We start from the raw sequence: 6,662 nt of genomic DNA, 5'->3' as shown, positions 1-6,662 counted from the left end.
TTTATTTATTCAATAAATCAGATATTAACTAATTAATAAATTTAATTAATTTATTTATTAAATAAAATATTTATTCATTTAATTATTCAATTTAATTTATCTATTTTGTTAATTAATTTAATAAATAAAATATTTATTTATTCATTTTATTTAATTTTTAATAATTAATTTTATTTATTTATTTATTAAATAAGATTTATTTATTCATTTATTTATTTAATTTTATTTATTTATTTGAATTAATTCATTAAATAAATTATTTATTTATAATTTTTTATTTTATTTATTTATTCATTAAATAAAATATTTTTTCATTGATTTCATTAATTAATTTTTTTTATTAAATAAAATATTTATTTATTCATTTATTTATTTTTTTTCGTTAAATTTTTTTATTAAATGAACTATTATTTATTTATTCATTTATTTAATCTATTTATTTAATTAATTTATTTATTCATTTAATTTTATTTATTTAATTTTAATTAATTAATTTAATTATTAAATAAACCATTTATTAATTTATTCAATTATATTTATTTATTTTTATTTAGTAAAATAATTTTATTTGTTTATTTATTTATTTTTTATCTCTCTGACATTGAGCTTTTTTTCTTTGTTTGCTTTGGTTAAGTAAAAGAAAATATCTGTTAATATTTGTACAATATGATTTGTTTTTCATATATTTAAAAATAAAACTGACAAAATATATAATAATTTTATTTATATATGTAAAACGACTTTCAGTAAAAATGTGTTACACCGTGGTTGAAATTGTCTGCAGCCCTCACAGTATGACACAATCATTTTTGTCAAATAATACATTAACACTTGATCACTACTAATTATTGGAGTGATGACAACCACATTTTATGGTCAAATTAACTGCCCCAAAAAATCAGGAATTCACTACAGATTTATAAATATGTTATACATTGTGTACAGACCAAGCACTGTATTATGCAAAAATCATGTTTAAACAGTTGTGTGGCAACTGTCTGTAAATATAGCCAGACTCTAATGGTGTTGTCACAGTACTACAATTTGGTTCCATCCATACTGAAAATTTAAAAACATCCATTGACCACTAACATTTAAGCGATATTGAGCATGTTCTTAAACACTGCTGATTGCCATTGTATTCACATGCTCAACAGAAACAATTGTGATTGGCCGTGAAGGTCATCAGTTCACTAAACTCGCTGCTGTTTACTGAGTATAAACACAGATACAGCATTTCAAAGTTGCGCCGACCAGCTGGTTTGTCTATAAGCTGACATACAGTATGAACGATCCCCTGATGAATAACTCCTGTATCCCTATATTTTTGTTTATAATTATCTGTCTCTGTATTATAATTAATAATATAATAACACTAATACTGAAACGGTTAAGACATTTAAGAATGACCAAAACAACATTACAGATGTTTTACAATGCAGTCAGCCTGCTGGTTTGTCCATTTACACACATTTTTATCATCACATGATCTCTTATAACAAAATCGCTTTTTTAATGCACATACTGGAATTTCATCAGCAAAAGTGCTTCCATCGTAGTTCATGCACATCTTTTCTTATTGAACTAAACATTTATCCTAGTCATGCGCATACCTTTTTATGCACATTTTTTAAATGTATGCACATGTTGGCATTTCCATCAACCGTTTTTTAATGTGCAAATCCAAAATGCGCATAAAAACAGGTGGATGAAAACATAGCTATTGATGAATTTAATTGTTTGTGTACTGCAAGGAATAAAAGAGAAAGATATCTCGTCTGTCTTGCCAGATCTTTCTAGGGGTAGAAAAAACCAACAACCCCAAACTGGAACAAACCAAAATAAATCCAAGTGCTTTATATTGACCACAAGCCTAAAAGAAATATTGCCTCTTTATTTATCCATTAACCTGATCCCTTAATAAGCCCAAAAAAAACAAGTGGACATGGCAACAGAAAGCACTTTGTAAAGCAGATGTTCAAGCATTACCAAAACACAATTCTTCAGTCGATGCTCCTTTAGGTAAAACTGCAGAATATAATTGCTATTTGGTTGCTGTAATAGTCATTTGGTCAAAAATAGATCAATAAAACTCTAATTTCCCAAACAGTCAGCAAATTTAAAGATCTTAGTATTAGTTCAAATATCTCACATACAGAGAGAAAAGTTTCAGAAGTGACAGCTGCATTTAAATAGCAGAGCAAATGGAGACTTTAGCTTGAGTAGGCATGGGATAATAACCGTTTTCAAGGTATACCGCGGTTTGGAAAGTCACAGTTTTAAAACAGCCAAAATTTTAGGTAATACCGTTCCCAAGGTATGTGTAATATTTATTTATTCATTTATTTATTTATTTATTTTGTAGAACAACAGTATCTTCAGCACAAAAAATATCCAATGATACCGTTTTAAATTGTAATGAAATGTTTTTAAAACTAATGAAGACAGCAGAAGTCAATGATTTATTTGAATTATTTAGCAGACTTGTTTACTGCTCAAAAATATTATAAATCTTTCAAAAAATAAAATATTTTGTTTTCAAAGGGGAAAGAAGTTTTAGTTTTTTACCCAGACATTTAAAAAGAATATATTTTAGAGCAGTAGTTACAATACTGTGATACCGTGATATGTTTATCCAAGGTTATCATACCATCACAATCTTATACCGGCCCATGCCTAAGGTTGAGACTCCAGTAATCTCTCATATGCAGTAGTCACAGATCTCACATGAACTCATATTTTTAAAACAACATTAGTGCTAATATCTAATGTACATTTTATAGCCTATGGAGTTTTTGATACTCCAAACCACAGGTGTCAACTCAGTTCCAAAAGGGCTGCAGCTCTGCACAGTTTAGTTCCAACCCTAATTAAACACACCTGATCAAACTAATTGAGTCCTTCAGGCTTGTTTGAAACCTACAGGTAAGTGTGTTGGAGCAGGGTTGGAACTAAACTGTGCAGGGCTTCGGCCCTCCAGGAATTGAGTTTGACACCCCTACTCTAAACATTCGAGATAGGGCTGCACGATATTGGAAAAATCTGATATTGCAATAAATTTTCTGCAATAAATTGTGCTGGCATTTTTCCTGCGGTGTTGCTATCAGTGTGTGTTGAGTGGGAGAAGAGGGTTGCATTGACAATCCAACACAATGGGCAGCACATTTGAACACATATTATTACATTTAAGTGGTCAGAAACTTGTAAATAACTCATGAAAGAATAAAGTTACGTTAAAACCAAGCACACCATTGATTTTCTTGTGAAATTCACAATAAGTTAGATGTGTCAAATAACCCTCTTCCAATTAAAAAAACAAAAGTTGGATCCAAGATGGCTGACATCAAAATGGCCACCATGCTCACCACCCATCTTGAAAAGTTTGCCCCCTCACATATACTAATGTGCCACAAATAGGATGTTAATATCACCATTCCCATTTTATTATGGTGTATCCATATAAATGGCCCACCCTGTATATAACAAACTATTTTGCCCTATTTAAAACGGCTCAACCCCCACAAATCTTGTTTGAAGTCCTTCAGGGGGGATCAAGTGTTAATTGTAACGTGTAATTCACACCCTGGCCAAGATCTGTCATTTTCTGAGATCTGAGTCCTTTTGCTTGATTTCACTATAAGCAGCGTTAACACTGACTCAAATGTGCGCTGCATTAAAGGATTTTCTAACTTAGAGTTTTTGTCTTGTTTTTAGTCCAAATATCTAAAAACTCTGAAATAAAGAAGCATTTCTAGACAAGTAAAACATCTTTAAATCCAGAATCAAACACAAAAGTGCTTCAGGGGTAGCTGATGTGTTGGTGCTCTTTGAATAAGAGATTCATAAAGACACACAAAAAAATTGTAAGTCCAAGGCACTCGAATAATAAGTGAAAAAACGTTAATATTATTATTTTAAATCCAACACTATTCTGCTCTTGACCTATGCGCTTTGGCTATGTCAATAAAGCCTTTTTTATTTTTTCACTTTCTAAAAGCCTTGGACTTATGATTTTTAAAGTAAAAAGTATGGCATTTATTTGGTTTTCAGAAATAAATTATCAAAATTAAGTTTTTCCTCAAAACAAGCTAATCTGCCAGCGGGGCAAGTAAAATAATCTTATTTTAAAAGAAAAAAAGGTTTATTTAGCTTACAGGATTTGCTTGTTTTAAAGAAAAACTCACTTGCTTTTTAATAATTCATTTCTAAAAACAAAACAATAACTTTTTTTCCTGTCTGTAATTTATAAATTCTGTTATAATAAAGGTTGAAAAGCCCTAAAAATATTAATAAAAAAACAAAACAAAAAACAATACTTTTACTTGTCTAGAACAGGGGTTCTTAAAATCTTTTAGCCCGCGACCGCTAAAATTACAACTTCAATGACTCGCGAGCCTCAGTATGCTCAGAGATGGTTATAGGTATGCAAATATTGCACACAACGGTGCACACTCATCAATAGGAACTATATAAACATAAGCATATTGACAACACAAAAAAGTGTAACAGTCTTACAACCATATATTTTTATAATCATTATTCGTTTGTTTAATTTAATATTAATCTCACTTAATCAGAATGGTGGGCACAATGTTTATAGCACAAGACTATTCTTGGTTTAATCTTGGAGACTTGGAGACTTGGTCCTCCTTGTTCAGTCATGACCTTTATTTTTAATATATGTGCGTGTCGTAAAGGTGTCAAAGTTTAATATTGTACCGTAAAATCAATTTACTGCACCTAATGCTATCGCTATGACGTTAATCTAACATAATCACCCCAGGAGTCGCAATCCAATGGAAAAAAATTTAAAGGCTGATGGCTTTTTATTTGCAGGTTTTTTTTTTTATGTAAGTATTAAATATTAAATACATATTATCTATAAATAATATTAAAATATAAATTATATATGAAGTATATATTATAAGTAAAAAACAATTTATCTTCTGCAGGTTCTAGATAAAATATGGTAATTCTAATTATTTAATAAAAATTAAAATTTTTATAAAAAGCGACCCCTCCCCCCATTGTTTCCCGACCCCCAGGGGGTTCCGACCCACTCTTTGAGAACCACTGGTCTAGAAAATACTTTTTGATTTAACATTTTTTCAATATTGGATGAAAATAAGACAAAAACTCCAAGTAAAAAGCAACACGATTTTTGTTTGAACCCATACCAAAACGGCAGGTGTGTAATCTCACATTTATCTCATCACAAATCACTGGACCATTAATAATAGAGATATCACATCTGGCAAAGAGACTACCAACGAAAACTCCACTGCAAAAAAAATGTTGGGTTCCATACAATCGAATTATGCTGGGACATAATGAGGCAATTAAGTTAATTAGTTTTTACAAATTTAACTGTATTGAATATAAAACAATTAAGTTTTTCCAAAAAACTCAAGAATTGTGTTTCAGCTCATTTTGACTAAGTAATTTTAACAAAGAGCAAAAGTCATTTTTTGAGTATAGCCTTTGTTTTTAAATTATGTACATTTGAGGAATGTTGATTAATGTACACTGTCCCTTCATTGTGAAACAAACAAAACAAACAAACCACTGGACCAACTCGAATGAAAAATGTCTAATCCATTCCATTGCATACACTGTAAAAAAATGTGTTGGGACAACATGAAGAAATTATGTTAACTTATTAGCTTTTACAAATTTAAGTGGATTTAACTTAAAACAATTAAATAATAGTTTAGTTTGAGCTCATTTTAAATTAGTAGTTTGAACAAACAGAAAACATCATTTTTTTGAGCGTACCTCCTTTAGATAAACACTAGACAATTCTAGAGCATGGCCACACATTATATCATTTCAACATCGACATTGCAATATGCGCATCCACAATGGTCAAATTGTACGATATACAAGGGTGAGTCTGAATTACAGTTAAACAGGAGCCACAGAATTGTATTTATTACTCAAACTGTTCAATTCAAACTGATAACATGATTATTTAACTTCCCCCACTAGCAGATGATTTTGCTTGTTTCATGGAAAAACTCTTAATTTTGACTTATTTCTTTTCAAGTTGAAAACAAAACTATATTAATAATTACTAGAAGTTTTTGATATTTACTCTCGAATCAAGACAAAACAAGAAAAGCATTTATTGCACTTTGATTATTCAATTTCAGTACCTGAATACTGTTAGGCTCCCAAAAAAAGTCAGTGCTATTTAGTGCTATATTCAAACTATCTTGTGGAACTGTTTTCATATCGCAATATTTAATCACAGAAAATATCGACATATCAGATTTTACCAATATCGTGCGGCCCTATTTTAAAGGAATGCAGAGTTACTCCTATAATAAGTGAAACATTTTTTAAAACAACACTATTGTGCACTGCACCTATGCGTTTTGGCCTTGTCAATAAAGCCTTTTTCACTTTCACTTTTTAATGGCTTTGGATTTATGATTTTTAAAATAAGAAATATGGTTTGGTTTTCAGAAATAAATTATTAAAATGATTTTTTTCCTTAAAACAAGCAAAATAATCTGCCAGTGGGGCAATTAAAATAATCTTATTTCAAACTAAAAACAAGTTTATTTTGCTTGTTTTATAGAAAAACTTTTTTATGATTCATTTCTGAAAACAAATCAATAACTTTTGTTACTGTCTGTAAATCTCAAATTTATTATAGT

The sequence above is a fragment of the Danio rerio genome, chromosome 16 (genome assembly GCF_049306965.1).
Source record: "Danio rerio strain Tuebingen ecotype United States chromosome 16, GRCz12tu, whole genome shotgun sequence".
Classification (NCBI taxonomy): Eukaryota; Metazoa; Chordata; class Actinopteri; order Cypriniformes; family Danionidae; genus Danio; species Danio rerio.
Note: the sequence above shows the minus strand (reverse complement) of the source record.